At 37.2% G+C, this 20,143-nt stretch overlaps 1 protein-coding gene across 6 annotated transcripts in view; it reads right to left on the bottom strand.

The window, feature by feature from the left end:
* Positions 1-20,143, bottom strand: part of LOC124233500 (tissue factor pathway inhibitor-like) — a 78,294-nt gene that overhangs the window by 52,367 nt on the left and 5,784 nt on the right. Inside the window, exon 2 of one of the 6 annotated variants that reach the window (XM_046650643.1) lies at positions 6,841-7,016. The exons of the other annotated variants lie outside the window; for them this stretch is intronic. The gene's annotated coding sequence lies outside the window, so the exon portion shown is untranslated. The remainder of the gene's footprint in view (positions 1-6,840; positions 7,017-20,143) is intronic. 6 annotated transcript variants of the gene reach the window in all.

Raw genomic sequence — 20,143 nt, 5'->3', positions numbered from 1 at the left:
GACTCCCTTCTTTTAGTAAGAATGGTTGTCAGACAGCCTCTCCTCCAAAAGATCTTCTTTGAGTGCCATATTTAGAAAGTAACCACCACCACTTCCTCTGTCACTCTATCCCAATAACCTGGTTTGTTTTTCAAGGTTCTTTGTCTTTTCATTATTGAATTGTAGGACTTCTTTATATATCATGGATACAAGTTCTTTGCCAAATAATATATATTATAAATATTTTATCTTAGTCTAAGACTTATCTTTTCATTTCTATACAAGTGTCTTTTGATGAGCACAAATTTTTAATTTGGATAAATTGTCTTTTTAAAATAATTCAATAGCTGTTAGTATAGCCACAGAGTTTACAAACATTCAATTTGAGAGCCACAATCAATTTTAGAGCATTTTTCATTACCCTGTAACTCCACACCCTTTAGCCATCTCCCCCCACCCCCCAATTTCCCCATTCCCACATCCCTAGGAAACCATTAATCTAATTTCTGTCTCTATATATAGACTAGTTCTAGGCATTTCTTTTCAATGGGATAATACAATGCGAGGCCTTTTGTGGCTGGCTTCTTTCATTTAGCATAATATTTTCAAGTTTCATCCATGCTGTAGCAAAAATCAGTACTTCTTTTTATTGCCAAAAATATTCTATTGTATAGATATGTCACAATTTATTCATCCATTCATCACTTAACAAACATTTTTGCTATTTCCACTTTTTTGGATATTATGAATAATGCTGCTATGAACATTTGTGCACAAGTTTTTGTGTAGACGTTTTCATTTCTCTCGGGCATACACAGGCATACCTTGTTTTATTATGCTTTGCTTTATTGTGCTTTGCACATATTGTTTTTTTTATGAATTGAAGGTTTGTGGCAACCCTGCAATGAGCAAGTCTATTAGCACCATTTTTCCAGCAGCATTTGCTCACTTCATGTCTCTGTGTCACATTTCAGTGCTTTTTGCCATATTTCAAACTTTTTCATTTTTACTGTATTTGTTATGGTGATCTGTGATTAGTGATCTTTGATGTTGCTGCTGTATTTGTTTCAGGGCAACATGAACCGCACCCATAATAAGATGGCGAACTTAATTGAAAAATGTTGTGTGTGTTCTGATCGCTCCACCGACTGGTTGTTACCCTGTCTCTCTCCCTCTCCTCAGACCTCCCTATGCCCTGAGACACAACAATATTGAAATCAGATCAACTGGTAACCCTCCGATGGCCTCTAAGTGTTCGAGTGAAAGAAGGAGTTGCACATCTCTCACTTTAAATCAAAAGCTAGAAGTGACTAAGCTTAGTGAGGAAGTCATGTTGAAAGCTGAGATAAGCTGAAAGCTGGGCCTCTTGCATCAAACAATTAGCCAAGTTGTGACTGCAAAGGAAAAGTTCTTGAAGGAAATTAAATGTACTACTCTAGTGAACACATGTATGATAAGAAAGCAAAATAGCTATATTGCTGATATGGAGAAAGTTTTAGCGGTCTGGATAGAAGATGAAACCAGCCACAAAATTCTCTTAAGCCAAAGCCTAATCCAGAGGAAAGCTCTAACTCTCTTCAAGCCTATGAAGCCTGAGAGAGGTGAGGAAGCTTCAGAAGAAAAGTATGAATGTAGTAGACGCTGGCTCATGAGGTTTAAGGAAAGTGATATCGACCCTGATATCAGTTTCCCCACATGAAACCTAGCATATACGGGGTTAAAACCAAAACACTCATTCCCTGCTTACTCCCTGGCTTCCTAGCTCCAGAATCCACTATCCTCCATGGAGACAGACACCATCAAGGACAAGCACCTGGATCATCTCTCCACAAAGAGATACAGGCTGGTGGGAAAGCTGCTGACCAGCAAGGTCACGGGGTCCCTCCTCTCTGCAAGTATCTCAAGGACAAACACAGGCTGGTGGGAAAGCTCTGATCAGCAAGCCCATATGCTCCCCCTCCCCTATCTAAAACCCCAAATAAAAACCCTTCCTTTTAGCTTTTCGGGGAGTTTGGGATTTCAGCGTTAACTGTCCTCTCTCCTTGCTCAGTGCTGTGCAAAAATAAAATTCCTACTTTCTTCCACCACACCCGGTGTCAGAGATTGGCTTGCTGAGCAATGGGTGAGCGAACTCACTTCAGGTTCCATATCAAAAGAAGCCATCTCCATAACATAAAAGTGCAACGTGAAGCACCAAGTGCTGATATAGAAGCTGCAGCAATTTACCCAGCAGATCTAGCTAAGATCATTCATGAAGGGGGCTACACTAAAAAAGAGATTTGCAATGTAGACAAAACAGCCTTCTCTTGCAAGAAGATGCCATCCAGGACTTTCATAGCTAGAGAGGAGAAGTCAATGCCTGATTTCAAAGCTTCAAAGGATAGGCTGACTCTCTTGTTAGGGGCTAATGCAGCTAGTGACTTTGTAAGTTAAAGCCACTGCTCATTGACCCTTCTGAAAATCCTAGGGCTCTTAAGAATTATGCTACATCTCTCTGCCTGTGCTCTATAAATGGAACAACAAAGCCTGGATGACAGCACTTGTTTTTACTGCATGGTTTACCGAATATTTTAAGCCCACTGTTGAGACCTACTGTTCAGAAGAAAAGATCACTTTCAAAATATTACTGCTCATCGACAATGGTCATCCAAGAGTTCTGATGGAGTTGTACAAGAAGACTAAAGTTTTTATGCCTGCTACACAACATCTATTTTTCAGCCCATGGATCAAGGAGCAATTTCAACTTGCAACTCTTATTCTTTAAGAAATACATTTTGTAATGTTATAGCTGCCATAGATAGTGATTCTTCTGATAGATCTAGGCAAAGTAAATAGAAATCCTTCTAGAAAGGATTCACTATTCTAAACGCCATTAAAAACATTTGTGATTCATGGGAAGAGGTCAAAATAACAACATTAACAGGAGTTTGGAAGAAGTTGATTCCAATCCTCATGGATGACTAAAGGGTTCAAGACTTCAGCTGAGGATGTAACTGCACATGTGACAGAAAGTAAGAGTACTAAAATTAGAATTGGAGCCTGAAGAGGTGACTGAATTGCTGCAATGTCATGATAAAACTTTAGCAATGAGGAGTTGTTTCTTTGCTTTTTTTTTTTTTTTTTGAGGAAGACTGGCCCTGAGCTAACATCCGTGCCCATCTTCCTCTACTTTATATGTGGGATGGCTACCACAGCATGGCGTGCCAAGCAGTGCCATGTCCGCACCAGGGATCGGAACCGGTGAATCCCAGGCCACTGAGAAGTGGAACGTGTGCACTTAACCACTGTGACACCGGGCAGGCCCCAGAAGAATTGTTTCTTATGGATGAGCCAAGAAAGTGTTTTTTTAAGATAAAATCTACTTCTGGTAAAGATTCTGTGAGGATTGTTGAAATTACAAAAACGGATTTGGAATATTCCATAAACTTAGGTGATAAAGCAGTTTGGAGGATTGACTCCAACTTTGAAAGAAGTTCTACTGTGGGTAAAATGCTGTCAAACGGCATGACATGCTACAGAGAGATTATTCACGAAAGGAAGAGTCAATCGATGCAGCAAACGTCATTGTTGTCTGATTTTAAGAAATTAACACAGCCACCCCAGCCTTCAGCAGCCAACACTCTGATCACTTAGCAGTCATCAACCCTGAGGCAAGACCCTCTAACAGCAGAAAGATCACAACTCGCTGAAGGCTCAGATGATGGTTAGTATTTTTCAGCAATAAGGTATTTTTTAGTTAAGGTATCTACATTTTTTTTAGACATAATGCTATTGCACACGATAGACTACAGTATAGTGTATAACATAACTTTTATATGCACTGGGAAGCCAAAAAATTCATGTGACTGGCTTTATTGCAATATTCACTTGATTGCAGTGGTCTGGAACGGAACCCACAATATCTCGGAGGTATGAGTGTACCTAGGAGTGGAACTGGTGGATCATATGGTAATTCTGTTTAATCAATTGAGGAACTGCCAGGCTGTTTCCAAAGCAGCTGCACCACTTTACATTCTTACCAGTAATATCTTGCTTTGTTTTTGAAATAGCACTTAGGTTTTCTTTATCACATTTTGTTGAACTTTTTCTTTTTTAGAGTTTTATTGTTAAGCTCTAAGCTCAATGAGTACTTTGCCACGTCTAAAAGAAAGAAATTTCGTTTGGGCTGCTTCTTTATTTGCGATGTACCAATGAGAGACAGGAGAGACAAAACCTGGCAACTAGAAAAAGAGAAAAAAACATAGCTTGAAGAATAATTCCAATTTTCTGCTCAGCAGTGGCTAATGTTGTTATCTTCTTGGTGTTTATTACTTCCATCCACTCAATTTGGCTGATCCCCGGGGGGGGCTACCCTCTGTCCACTAAAACCTGGAGGCTGTTTTTATCTTTAACTTATGTGCTTCCTTGGCTATTTCTCATTTTGGGTGAGTCTGCAGCACACTAATGGAAAGGATAATAAATGAAGAGATGAAATAGAATAGAACTACGGTGGGGAGAGGGAGACAAAAAGGTCAATAGGGATTCTAATAGTTTTCTATTTTCCTTTTATGTTTTGAAGTTCATTTTTCACAAGTAGCATTTTCAACTGAAAGTTCCCAAATATTCTTGACAACTAGGACTGCAAACGTATTTTTGTTAAAATTTCTTACTAGACTTCTCTTATTCCCAAATGGAGATTCACTGAACTTGAATAATCTTGGCGAGAGGTTTGAGAGCCCAGATTTTTCTCAGGAAAGAGTATTTTCTGAATAAATACATTGTGGGAATGCAAATGTTTGGGCAGTTTCCCAAGAGAGGTCTAAGGCTGTGCCGCTGCACATTTGCCACATACCAGATTCTAACAGGTTGGTACAGAGCCTTCTCTCTCTCTTTATTAACTTCCCCCCAGGGGCCCACATTCCTAGGACACTGAGTCATCACTATAAGCATTATTTTGGCATCAGGATTCATAATATTAAAATTAAGACCGAATATCATGAGGTTCTGGCTATATGACATATATACCACATTTATTTTAAGAAATGATACTAGAAATGCAAAGAGATATCATTATAAAACATCACTTTTTTAATCATCTTTTATTTTTTGAAGTAGTTTCTTATCTATTAGGTTATCGTTTCTTGACAATAACGCTGTGCAGGCAATGGGGCAGGTATACTGAATTTATGTTAGAGAGATGTGATTTACTTTCCAACATCATTTGCCTAGATGGCTAGTAAGTGACAGAGGCAGGACTAGATCCTGGACTATCCCAAAGAATCTTTAAAAGAAATAAGATTTATGGAATAGAGACCAAATGCAATTCAGGAAAATGCAACTAAATATATTAATTACTTACGTCTTCCTATATTTATTTCTCTTTGAAATATTATCTTTATTGTGACTTGAAGAAGATGATTCGGCAAGATCACCAAAGGAGTTACAGAATAGAAATTGGTTTCTCTGGTTTGCTAATCCTACAATTATAATTCATTAACCAATTTAGGCTTTAACTGTGATCATTATTATAATTGTGGATTCAGTGACTTGCCTAAAAGTTTTCTATTCCTGGCTTAAACTCTATACTTCATTAGTGATTATATTTATTGCTGTGTGAATATCTCCACATCATTCTATTCATATATATATGAGAAGCTGGTTTTGGGCCCAAACCTTAGCTGACTACATTAGAGAAGGACACAGGTCATAAGCCTTGGAAAACCTGGGGGTTTGCCCCTTACACGTGGGAAGAAGACACAGAAGTTTCCCATCAGTCAAAGCCAGAACGAGTAGATTAGAACAAGCCTACACAAGGGAACATCTAAAAGGGATAGTTGAAAATCTGTCAAGTATCATATCTTCTCTTTCTTCCCAAACTTTAGTGGAAATAGAAACCACATATACACACATAAAAGAAAAAATCTTGGCTAAAGACCAGAGTTGAAAAGAGCAAATTCCTGTTTTATTTGAGTGCCATTTCAAATATGTTTTAAGTCAGCTCTTGAACTATCTTGGATAAATTTTTTTATTGTAGATTAAGTCTTTGTTTTAATTTTCTCCCTAGATGTCTGCTTTTAAGGCATTGTCCTACCATGGGGTGGTTAAATTACACTTTGTCAAAGAACAACAATAAATAGTAATGCAAATAGCAGTTTCCATTAATGAAACTTTATTATTATATTTTTCTCATTTATATCTCACACTTGCCCTAAGAGGAAGGTGTCCTCAAATGATAGAGAAAATAAATGATGGTTCAAAACGATAAAATAACTATCCAAGAAAACAGCTTGTAAGTGGCAGTGCAAGTGTGTGTACCCGACTCTGACGCAAATGTCTTTAATCATGGCTTTATACTGTCAGATTTCAAAAACAGTCTTGGTTAAAGAAAATTTAAATATTAGTAAAAATTATATCTACACATTAATCTATGGATTGATTAATGTGATTTGCTGTAATAAAAATGGTAAGTAAAGATTTGAAAAAGGCACTACAGATTTGATTAAGGCAGTCACCATCTTACAATGTCCCAAACCACGTTAGCAGGAGTTTTCGGAGCTCTGAATATACGATGTTCTAAATGAAATTTGTGTTTATAGGCCAACTGATTAAAAAAATGAATAAAAGAGGCTCAATGCCTAAGGTAGGCAAACTTCAATGAACTAGGTTCAAAGTCTGGCAAGAATGCAGAATTAGACTCAGTTCAAGGTGACTTTTCTTTACTATCCCTTCAAACCAGCCAATAAGGCTTGAAACAAATCTTTATCGGTAACGACACAAGCAGTTTTGTGGCTAAAACTTACAGGAGCTGTCTTCGTCTACTAGGGCTGCCGTAACAAAATACCACCAAGTGGGTGTCTTAAACAACAGAAATTTATTTCTCACCATTCTGGGGGCTGGGAAGTCAAGTCCAAGATGCTGGCAGATTCAGCTTCTGGGTGAGAGCTCTCTTCCTGGCTTGCAGACGCCACCTTCTCTGTGTCCTCACAGAGCCTTTCCTCTGTATGAGCACGTACAGAGAGAGAGGGATCTCTCTTCCTCTCCTTATAAGGCCACCGATCCTATCAGATCAAGACACCACTCTTATGACCTCAATTAACCTAAACTACCTCCTAAAAGCCCTCTGTCCAAATACAATCACATTGGTGGTTATGGTTTCAACATGTGAATTTCGAGGGGTCACGACTTAGTCCACAGCAGCAGCCCTCCTAGTTTCTTAAGGCAGTGTCTCTAAACTTGGCTGGTAAATTTGTTTCAGAAGTGAGGGTCACTTCTCTTGTCAACAGGCTGTGGGAGGAGACGCATCAGCCCTCGAATCTCTTTTTTAATGTGTAAGCCAATTATTTCCCTTCTGCACAGCTACAGACGTCCATGTTCCATTTCTTGCTGCATTATTCAGCTTGAGGCAGGACTGGCCATGGCCTACCACGTTCCTATAGGAAATGTAGAAATCACCTCTATAAGAAGGATGCTTACGATCCAGTTCTCCAAAATTATGTGTTTCTGTTGTTTTGTTTTGTTGTTGTTTCCTAGTGGACATCTGTTCTGAGAAAATAACTGTTCGCTATAAGTCTTTCCTAAGAAGAAAGTACCTTTTTTAGTTCACAACAAGAAGGAAAGACTTGGCAGGTAAAACAGACCCTCACTGCCTGATCTATTCTCTACCCTCATTCCTCAATTGCCGTCACAAATCGTGTGAGAGAGCAGAAGGCCCCGCCCTGTACATCAATTCTTGTCACATCAAATTGGGGGATGACTTCCTCTTAGTTGTGTGGGCTAACTATGAAATTACTCAGAAGTTTTATTTTGAAAATAGATTTTTTTTCATAATTTGGCATAATAAAGGTTGTAAAAAAAGATTCTGAGGGCCTGAAAGCTGAGTATGTAACATTTGCCACAAGATTTTAGGAAAATGAGCAGTCATTATCACTGTTATGGAAAAGATGTGGAGACACTCTTCACGGCAGCAGAGAGGGCATTCTGTGGCAAATCCCTCTTCTCAGGGGCCTCCTTGCCTCTCCACTCCTGGAATCACACTCTGACACAATCTCATAAATGCTGTGGAAACACTGCTTCTATATCAAATCTCTCCTCAATGATGGCTTCCCAGAGTGCCTCCTTGAGTTCCCAAGACCAAATAGCTCCATGATTATGATCTGTTACCTCTCATTTTTTTAAATCACTGCACCTATCCCTATGTAACACATTATATATTTATTTGCTTATTATCTGTCTTCTCTGCCCTTATATATAGGAATTACGTCTGTTTTGTCTGGTACCTAATAGGAGCTCAATAAATGTTTGCGGAACAAAGCAATGAATTAGGGATCTGTAAAAAAACCTGAATTTTTACTGAAAGTAAAAAGTCACTGGAGAAATTTTAAAATATGTATAAACTAAAATTATTTGAAACTGTATGAATGAAAGTGAACATATCAACCTCAATTATAAATTAATCCTCTATTAGAGAAGACAATAATTATCTAACTAATTATTTCTTCCTTTCCTCCATCCTCACTTCTCCGAAACCTGCCCATATTCTCTACTTATAAAATCTACTCCCAAAACTCCTACTGAATGGACAATAATGGAGTCACGCTAGAAAGTGGCCACTGCTGACTTGCCAAGGGGTAGACACCTGTACTGAGTAAGGTCAATTGCTGATCTATAGAGAGCAGTGTGGGGCAGACTTACAGAGAGGGTCAGATAATGAGAGTTCTCTAGAGAGGCTGTAATGGCGATCTTACCTGTTTCCATTTCAGTCTCTGCCTTAGTTCACGACTGTATGTTCTCTAAAATACTCCATAGTCTATCCAGGAATTCCAGATTGTGCCCTGGAGGGCCTATTACATGTATAGTTTATTGCATCTAAATTAATCCTGTCCTATGACCCATAATTAAAATGACATATTTTATCATCACCTTAATTAACATAATGGTCAGTTTCTTTTTAAAGTTATTGCAAAAAATGTCAATAATAGAAAAGCAAGTGTATTCACAGCATTTTTTTCTATGTGTATTTTGCAACCATTTGATTATAAATCATTTTCATAATAGCAATTTAATTTTCCATTCAAAAATATCTCTGGCATATTCTTCTTTCAATATAACTTCTATGACTATAAGAAGCTTATAAGTTCTAGGTCAACCAGAAATTTTATTTTTTCTCATCTCTGCAATGAGAAAAAATACAAAATTTTTTATCAATAAAACCATCTGGAAATTGTCTCTTTCATTTGTGTTTGACGCCATGTAGGGAAAAAAATGTAGTTCAGTTTTTATCTACGTGATGTATCTGTTAAATCTAAAGTAAGCATTCTCCGGTGGTTACCAGGGGCTGGAGGGTAGGAGAATAGGAGAGATGTTATTTAAAGGTACAAGCTTAAAACCAGTAGCTAAATAAGTCCTGGAGGTCGAATGTACAGCGTAGTGATTATAGACAACAATGCCGTATTATAAATTTCAAAGTTGCTAAGAAACTAGCTCTTAATTGTTCCCATCACAAAACAGAAATGACAGTTATGTGACATGATAGAAGTGCTGGCTCACACTGTGGTGGTAAGCATACTGTAATATATAAATATATCAGATCAACTCGTGTACACCTTAAACTTACATAATGTTATACGTCAATGTCAATTACATCTCAATATAAATTTTTAAAAAATAAAGTAAACATCCTACTTGGTATTATTGAAATAGTGTGAAACATAGTTAGGCAAAATTTTGCTATGACTAGTATCACTAATTATAATAGATTTAAATACATACTTTTATCCCAAAGTGGAGAGAAGTATGGATAGTTTGATGATTTTCTGATCAACTGCTCTTATTTTTTTAATTAAATTTGACAGATGCTATATTTCACGTATTTCTTACCCATGTATATACTGTGCTATTCTTCTGACAGTTTAAAAATGAAAAGTCTTCTAAAATTGGGAAATCTATTTTTATTCCTAAGGAATTATAAGTCATAAAGAAGCAGAATAAAGAAATTATAGAATAGCCATCAACCCACTCATTCAGAAAAAATCACTGCTGCATATGATTTCACATGTATGTGAATGTTTGTGTATAAGTGTGTGATCATATTTATACAAGCCTATGTGAGGGAGGATTCAAGCTACAGTTTCTGACTTAAGCTAAAGGATCAATGGATGGTTCCAGACAATGGGTTGAGGAGCCTAAGAGAAAGAACACGTTGCCTTAGGAAGGTAGTGAATTCAGGATGAGGCAGTTTGACTTTGAAGTACTTGTGAGTCATTCATTGGAGCCATGAAATAAGAAGCCCAATACGTAGACATGGAGCTCAGGGTAGACACCTCTGCTGGAGACAGAAATGTGAGCATCCATATAGAGATAATAATTACCTCTGTGGTGGGGATGAGATCGATTTGTTTAACAAAGATTTATGTAGCATTTGATGGGAAGCAGGCTTCTTCTAAGTGTTTTAGAAATATTAGTTCATGTAGTCCTCACAGTGACTCTATGAGATCAGTGTGAAGATTGGGAAGGAATACCCTAGAAGTGGACTCCAAAGACCAAGGATGAGGAAAACAGATCTGAGAAGAAGACTAAGAAATGGTCAGGGAAAGAGAAGGAAATCTGGGAGGCTGTGGTGACACAGATGCTGAGGGAAGTCGGTACTTCATGAAATTGTCACAAGTGTCAATGTCTAAAGCACAGAGAGTCCAAATGATGTAAGAGCTAAAAACATGGGTCTGGTTTAATGATAATGGCATCATCAGTATCCTGCCAAAATTGCCAAAAAAGATTTGGTACCTTGGTGGGGGCAGCAGCAGGTGAGCTGAGGAAGGAACTGGAAGAGTGGCTGTGCAAACAGCAATTTATGGTGCCATTTTATGACTCTCTGCTGAAAAGGAGGAGAGAGCACTTGAAGGGAAACTTTCGTGGAGGGTATAGTTTTATACGTTTCTGCCATCAGAGAGGGAGAGACAAATCTAAAACAAAAATAAAAAGAATAAAGGATGAGATCGTGGGCGCAGACGAAAGAGGTCTAACTTTGGCCTAAAGAAAAGAGCATCTTCCATAGAAACAAGAGGTTTTCTTTGGGACAGTAGGGCCACATGAGTTATTTTCAGGTGTGGGCACGTTTGTGTGTGTGTTTTGTGAGTGAGTTGTTGAAGAGTAGATAGAAAGTTGCAGATTTTCTTGCTGTGATTCAGCTTTCGATTTTTGTGTGAAGAAGAGCTTGTCTGTTCAAAAGTGGACTTTTAAAAACATGAGGGGGCTGGCCAGGTGGCATAGTGGTTGCGTTCACGTGCTCCACTTTCATGGCCTGGGGTTCGCAGGTACGGATCCCAGGCACAGACCTGGCCCTGCTCATCACACCGTGCTGTGGCAGCATCCCACATACAAAACAGAGGAAAACTGCCACAGACGTTAGCTCAGTGACAGTCTTCCTCAAGCAAAAAGAGGAGGATTGGCAACAGATGTTAGCTCAGGGCCAGTCTTCCTCACACGCACACACACAAAATGTGAGGGTTTGACATCTTCTCTAGGCAAAATAAAGCAAGGTACAGAAGATTTCTTATTAAAGGATTTCTGGGCTGCTGGAATCCCAAATTATAAATTTATAGTAATTTGTGCCTTCAAAATTTCAGTGCCCCTTCCCTCCAGACGCAGGAATTAAAATGGAAAGGATTCAGAGTTGGAGTTTCTCAATTGGACAGGGATAAAGAAGAAAAAAGGCAGGACTTTGAGGAGTGTTGGCAAGAGGAAATGCATGTGGTTTATTATTTAATCGCCAGCTAATAATTTTTCCTACTTTCTTTGTTCAAATATGTAGATGATACTTTAAGCTAGTGATACCACACTCGGGAATTTAAAAGTATGAAAATGGCTAAATGCACATTCATGTTTATTTTAGCATAGAAAATAATATTACATTTTTAAAAACGTAGTATGTGACATCATGACAATTATTAGATATGGCAGCACATCCATCTACCACATGTAATATTACAGAAAGTTAAATTGGTAATGATAATGACTAGAAGATAAAGTGGGGGATAATCATGGTAATATGAATTCTAAAAGATGTACACAAAAATATATGTATTTTTAAGATCAACTGAGCAAAAATTGGTGTTCATGCAGAAAAATATGTCTTGATAGAGGAAAATACATTAGGTCAGGGAGATTATAGATATTACTTGTCACATTTTTCAACTTTTTAAAATATTGTTTCAGTTGTCTTGTTTGCTTATGCAATAACCATTCTCTGCCACTTTTCACTGAGAGCAGACGAGCTGACCATGTTTATAAATCCAGCCCTCAGAGAAGGATAGCCTATGCCCACCTGAGGAACGAATTTATAAATGGTGGACTCTTCACTAATTCACGTTAATCATGGTGATTCCATTTCCCTTACAGTGACTGGTTTAGATATTTCCATATGATAAATCTCTGGCCATTGAGATGAGAGAGGAAGTATGCTGTCTTCCAGGGCTGGGGATGGGTACTTTTGAAAAAAATCCTTGATCTAAATGGGGCCACATGGGAAGGGCCACATGATGGCTCTTTCCACTTACTGTGTCTGTATGTGGTGCCTGTGGCTGAAACAACCATCTTGTAATGTTGAGGGGAACTACCCTGAGATGAAAACAAATGACCTGCTCTGAAGAATAGCAATAAAATGATGCTAAGAATCTGGATTCGTGTTGAATTAACCAGTTTGAAGCCTCTTACCTCCGCACTTTGTCTAATGTAAGATAAATAGCTTCATTAGTTAAGCTACGTGTGCTATGGTTTTTTCCTACCAGCAGCCAAGAGTAACCGAACTGACAGTTATTTGCTGTTTTTGCCTTAACAAACTGATTATTAAGCGACTTTTTCCAGTGTTTTTGATTGGAGGATGCTTGAGGGGGTGGGAAAATAATATCAGCACCACAAAGCCCAAGTCTGAATCCCTTTTTCTTATCGTTAAAACTATTTTGACAGTAAAACAATCTCTAATGTTTTGCTATAAAAGAGTCAACTTTTCAGATTATATTTTAAAAGTATATTGAGAGTAAAGATAAATGCAGGGAAAAATGAAACAAAACATTCTGTACCTGATAAGTAAATTAATATTAGAAACGCAGAGTGAGGGCCGGCCCGTGGCGCAGCGGTTAAGTGTGCACATTCTGCTTCGGCAGCCCAGGGTGTGCCGGTTCGGATCCTGGGTGCGGACATGGCATTGCTTGGCACGCCATGCTGTGGTAGGCGTCCCACATATAAAGTAGAGGAAGATGGGCACGGATGTTAGCTTAGGGCCAGGCTTCCTCAGCAAAATAGAGGAGGACTGGCAGTAGTTAGCTCAGGGCTAATCTTCCTCAAAAAGAAAAAAAAAAAAAGAAACAGAGTGATTTAAAAATAAAACAAAAGCAAAACAACAACAAAAAACAAACCTCTCCAAATAATTGCAGACTATTGACTCTGATCATGTTTACTAAGACTGGCCAATCCACTAGGGAATGGCTATTAGATTTGGCTCTTGTTACAGGAAGTCATACTTCTGGAGAATTGTGCAACGTGAAATTCCCTAATGTTAGCTAATAGGTCAAATCATCATTTATCTGTATTTCAGATTGTGACAATATCACTGGTAAAAATGCCTGCTGCTCTCTTTCTTCTAGCTATAGAAGCAGTTGTCAGGTATGATTTTAAAGAGCAGGGGAGGTTCCTCCAGAAATAATACATTAAAACCTGTTCACTGTGTAAGCCTAACTTTCTGTCATTCATAATGTGAGAAATAAAATCATAATATTTAAAGATAAAAAAATATCCCACAGAAAGGCAAAGGAGATACCAGGGAAAAAGCGTGGATATCTTCATGCTGTAACCAAATAACATACAACACAAGTAAACTACGTTTATTTTAAAAATTAAAAAAACTGAAATGGAGGGCAAGGTCATATAACTATATACTGCTACAGATAAAAGAAACCATAGAGACTAGTATCTGGAATATCCTGGGTTTTTTTAAATGAGGAAACTGAAGCTCCGAAACTGATTTTTTCCCCCCAAAGTCTTCTATTTGCATATTGGCAGAGCTTCAACTCAAACACAGAAATTGTGACCATTCAAGGAAAGCGCAACTGCAAGTCCCAGAAAGACCCACACTGTTCTCACAAATATTACTCTTTTTTTCCCCCAAACGTGGATTTCAGATTATTCACAATATTTAGAAATTAGCATTTTCATCAAATCATAACAAGGGAATTTTTATTCTCTGTTTTGGGCCAAAGCCCTATAAGTAAAATAAGTCAAGAAACTCATCAATTAAAACAATCTTTTTAGGGACTGGTCCCGTGGCCAAGTGGTTAAGTTCCTGTGCTCCGAGGCCCAGGGTTTCGCCGGTTCGGATCCTGGGCGCGGACATGGCACCACTCATCAAGCCATGTTAGAAGGACCCACAACTAAAAATATACGACTACCTACTAGGGAGGATGTTGGGAGAAAAAGCAAAAAAAGAGTGGCAAGTTGTTAGCTCAGGTGCCAATCTTTAAAAAATTTTTGTGTTTCTATTTTTGAAAAGGAAAAATAATCTCCCTCTAAATAATAATAAGGAATATTGATTCTTATTGCTAGTTAAGAGAGAAGAGTGAGAGACCTAGCATGTGGAAAAGGAAAGTTAAGAAGCAATAGGGAGGGTGGTGTAAAGAAATATTTAGAAGTTTAAAAATAGGGAAAACGTAAATATGTAAACATATTTCTAGAAATTTGTCAGTAAAGTCTGAAGAGAACATGACAGAGTAGATCTTCTGCTACTAAAAATACATTAAACAAAGGGAATCAAATAAAAACACATAAAGGAAATAACGCCAAAGATTCTTCCTTATATAGTTGCCTATAGTTACTAAAACTCTTTCAGAAAAAAAATGTGGACTATTTGTCTGGATTTTATAGTTAAATTTGTAAGCCATTTTTTCAAAGGAGAGTGGCAATCATTTCTCTGAATGAGTTCACCTTTCCTCATCCCAGTGACTCTGATTCCATACTACCCCAGTTTGTTTAAAGGCAAAGTTCTTCAAAGAATGTTGTGTTCATTTATTTTCTTTAAAGGGGGAAAAAAACAAATAAAAGCTGGTATTATATAGCTAAACAAAAATGGAGGTTTCTGAGAATACGATTCTGCTGAATTACTAATGCCAATAGCTCCAAATGGAAGGAAATGGAAAAAATACAAATGAATACAGTAAATTTTGGTGTGAGAGGAGAAAGAAAGGAACTGAACACATTAACTGTCTTTGTCTACTATTATTATTAAGAAAAAGAATGATATAGAAAGACCTATGGCTGCTTCTATCTATTTTTCCTGCTTTTTGTGTACCCATTATTGAGTAAGATAGGAAAAAGATATTTCAGCACCATTGCTTCTCTAATTATATTTCTATCTATCTATCTCTTGGTTATACAATTAGTTTATTAATTCTAATTAATCTATTAATTCAGATGAGTGTGACATCTATAGGCAGGGGATACGTCCTCTGGAAAGACACAGAAAGACAGTTGAGGCCTGCCTAACATATTTCAAATTAGAACTTATTCATAGCTAATATAATTCTGGTTGATATTACCTTTTTTTATTTTAAGGATCAATAGTTAAAGTCAAGTTGGTTTCCTCATCTCCCCTCAAAGTCTGTTGCTATCCCAGATTTTGTCTCTTTTTAGACAAATACATTGGAGACTTTTCAACTCTCTGCTTATGATTATCTAATTTTGTATGAGAAAAGGAGAGGAAAATGTGAGCCCATGTAGCAGAATTTCCCACAAATTATTACAATATTATTTCCTTTAGAGAAGAGAAGCAAAATATGTACTCCATATTGTATATGGACTAGATATGAGACTAGATATTTAGAACATTTTGGTTTCAGTTATATGATGAAGCAGGTAAGCTTCTGACTGGAAAAGTGTTATGGTTCCAAATATTAGCTAAAGTTTTTACCCTTGAGTATGCAATAATTATGATGAACTAATAATGATCGATTTTCTCACTCCTCAGTGAGAATAATTCTGCTGGTGAAATAAGTCCTAATGTGAAAAACTCTGGAATTTCTGATTGTACTCTAATGAAAAGAGGCTGGGGAGAGGGCTGAGCTTAGTTCAAGATGGGAACCACAGCTGTTGGTGACTATACTCATAAGTTTAGATGACATCCTGAGTTCAACTTCTCTGAATCATCACTGTAAAGGAACAGGGAGCCCCAGGAAGCTGAGTCAGGTCCTCCGGGAACCGTTAACTTGTTGATCTTGAGCCACATCCATTCAGACTGTAAAATGTCAGGCCCATGAAAGAATGAGAACTCTGGGCCCAGAGAAAGAAAAAACAATTGGTGCCACTTCCTTTTTTATTCATAGTATCCAATAAATAAGTCTCTTTTTCTCTTGGTTATTCACTTTGAATGCACCTTATTTTACATTTTTATAAAGACCCCGGTTACTTGTCCAAATTGCCATTCCTTTTTCTCCTACCCAAATTCTACCTAAACATGATCATATAATCAGGAATTAGATAATATTTTCTTGTTAAAAGCCCTACTTAATTCCCTTGATTGTAATTTTCTGAGAATGGAGACCAGACTTTTGATTTTTTTGTAAGCTACTTCAAATCCTAATAATTAGGTTAATTTAGAAATGATTAAAATTTATCACTTTGTACACGTTTTGTAACCTGCAAAGGATCTAATATATAAAAAGCATATAGTTAATGCTAGCTTTGAAGATATTGAAAATTGAATCTGCTTATTCAAGTGTAATGAAAGAACTGACAGAGATCTTAAAATGATCTAATCTCTTCTTTGGCTTCTCAAAAAGATCTTCTCTTATCTATGCCCTCCACCCGCCATGTCATTTATCTGCCTTTGAGATCTTTATCTTTCCTTCTTCAGGACATATTATTACTTAACACTCTTTTGATCCTAACTCTATATGTTTTCCTTAGATATTTACTCAGATACATTTTCATGGTGATATGTAAGCTCCTTAGAGATCTGAGGAAAACTGTAGAATTCCTTCTAAAGTGCAAACGCACACATGCACAGATATTTTTTTCACACACGTTTTTGAAGACCATGCATGGATCCCCACTTGCTCATCTCTTTCCTGGTGAGGCTTCCAGTGCCTATTAGGAATGATAGAGGGTCACCCGTACCTCTCTGGCCTCTGAAGAAGGAGATGATAATATGGAAAGCAGGTCAGTGTGGTGGGGAGAGGAACGTTGACATAATAGTGACATGGCAAACACTGGTACCTCAGGAAACTTTTACTTCTTTAAGGGCTATAATTAATTAATACAAACTTAAGATGACTTTAAAGCAGTTTCATCCAGAGCTGACCACACACAGACAAAAAGAAAAAACGTCTCTGTTGCCATGTGAATTGAGGCTAATCTAAATTCTCCTTGATTAAACATCTTTCCTCAGTTAGCTCATTCGTCAGCAATTCCTTAAGAGAAAAACATACAAACAGAGGTTAATCCTGGGAGGTCCGGAACCAGAACAAAATTTTTGGCCCTAAAAGGAGAGACTGGGTGTTTCCAAGATAAATTGCTTGTCTCACAAGTTTTTGATAACCCGCATTAGCACTAGGACATGAATACCATAATGATTTCTTTATCATGTCCCTGTTTCTTTTCCTCACAGACTGAACAACTCTGCTAAATGAGACTAAAACCACAGAACTCAAACAAGATGCGTGGAAACTTGAATAATGTACGCACTCTCGCATAATTATAAAACAAAATTCTAATGCTAAATATACATTTTGTCTATAATATTTACCATTTGGGATTATCTGTTTGCCTCAACTGGTATAAATAATTGAGCAGGAAGCACCTGAGACTAAGCTCCCTTTCACAAAAAGAGAAACTTTTAATCTGTGCTGTTAATTAACTTTCACCATCTTTCAATATGTGGAAGCAACTAGGAAGCAGGGGAGGAAAGATAATCATGAAAGATTGTGATAGGAAACTATATCAGGAAGGGCGATCTTTAACTGGTTATAAACTCTGGAGGTTCTAGGTAAATAACACTAAGCCCTCACAGTTTTGGAAATGCCTGTTGAACAAGTGACAACTTGATTGGTTTTAAGCTTGTAAGAGTTCTTTGTCACCTAAAATAGAAGAGAGTAAGATTTTAGCTGCCCAAACAGCTACTCTTATAAGAAAAACATAATGAAACAGGTGAACTGCTTAGCTGATATAAAATAATTATTTTATAGAAATAGTAAATTTACGTTTTTCATTGTAGAAACATGTATTTATTCATCTAACATAGCTACTGGGATACAGTAGGCAAAAATGTGTTTATCTTATTTAGGCAAATTAACGATTTATAGTTTATATGTCCTTAAAATTTCTCTTTCTATTTATGGTCATTTTTCGCTTTTTAGGATAACATTAAAATACAACTTAAAAAACAGCCCTTTTGCTTCCAGCTATGATGGATTAACAGAGACTGCATTTACCCTCTCACCTGAAACAACTTAAAAAATAAAACAGTCGAAATATATGAAATGATGGTTTTCAACTAATTAAATATTGGTCAGTGAGGGACAGCAATCCCATAAGGACGGGGAACAAGAGTTCAGCCCTACATTCCGTCATTTGCTCCAGTGTGCTGACCGAAGAGAGTTTCCACACTAAAGTTCAGGAAGCGAGAGCTGTGGAATTGCCCGGTGGCCTTCCTGAGTGGAGGAGACAAAGCAGGGAATCTGGGGAGACTGAGGCGGCTCGAGGATGCAGGGCAAAGTACCAGAGAGTAAAGAGCTATTTAGCAAGAGAGATCCAGAGATCTTCAGATGGCCCTCAAGTCTTCAGCTTAATACTCGTCAGTGCATGCATGAGAGAAGGGTACCCAAGTTTGGGTAAAGAAACACCTGAAAGGGCAAGAGGCGATAACACTTAGAACACGTGTAAAGCTGGGAGTATTTCTTGTCTGTAAGTTGCAAAAATCTCAATTCATGGAGCATCAAGGAGAGTAGTCAGAAGGCTGTTTTCCTCAGTACTGGGGAAAAATTAACCATAGAATAAACATTTCTCTGATCCTGCCTAACAAAGCTTAACAGCAAGATAACAATATACCAAATTGTTTCCAAGTAATTAAACTGCATCCCAGAACAGAACTCAAGAATATTTATAGGCATACAACACAGCCAGCACCCAAGAAGGTAAAATACACAATATCAGGCATTCGAACCAAAATTACAAGGCATGCAAAGAATAGTAAAATATAACTCATAACGAGAAGAGTCAAAACGACACAGAAATGGCACAGAAAACAGAACGCGTAGATGAAGATATTAAAACTGTAATCTTAACTGCATTCCATTTGTTCAAGAAGCTAGAGAAAATAGCGAGCGTATTAACTAGAGAGAGAAGCCAGAGACCCAAACTGAATTTCTAGAGATGAAAACAACAATATCTGAAATGAAAAATACACTATATAGGATTATAAACAGATTAGACATAGCAGAAGAAAAGAAAAGAAAAGACATAACGATACAATCTATGTAAATTGAACCATCGGGGGGAAAAAAAAGACTAAAAACCATGAACGGTGCATTAGTGAACTGTGAGGTAACTTTAAGCATTCTACTTAAGACACTTGTAATCGGAGTCCTGGAAAAAGGAGAGTTCCTGAAGAAGGAAAATAGCACCAGGTGGACATGTGGATCCATACAAAGGAAGGAAGATGCCACATGGGCAAATAGAAAAGACTTTTTTTAACATTTAAATCTCTTTGAAAGATAATTAGTTCATCAGTTTTGACAAATGTTCCATACTAATGTAAGACGTTAATAAAATGTGTCGGGTATATGATGACGCTTTCTAGCTTCACAAATTTTCTGTAAATCTAAATGTATTCTAAGGAAAATTTTCTTAAAAAAGATAACTGTTTGAAACGAAAATAATGACATTTGTAGTGTGTTATTTATAACATATGTAGAAACAAAACATATGACAACAACAGCACAAAGATCAAGAAGGAAAAAAGTGGAAGTATACTATTTGAAATTTCCTATACTACAAGAGAAACGGCTTAACATCACTTGAGGATAGACTAGGATAAATCAAATGTGTATATTCTAAGTCCCGAAGCAGCCACTAAAATAAAATAAAGAATGATAGCAAATAAACCAACAAAGGAGATAAAATGTTATCACACAATACTAAATCCAAA

Source organism: Equus quagga, unplaced genomic scaffold, assembly GCF_021613505.1.
Source record: "Equus quagga isolate Etosha38 unplaced genomic scaffold, UCLA_HA_Equagga_1.0 203_RagTag, whole genome shotgun sequence".
Lineage (NCBI taxonomy): Eukaryota > Metazoa > Chordata > Mammalia > Perissodactyla > Equidae > Equus > Equus quagga.
This window is presented reverse-complemented; position numbering and strand designations above follow the sequence as displayed.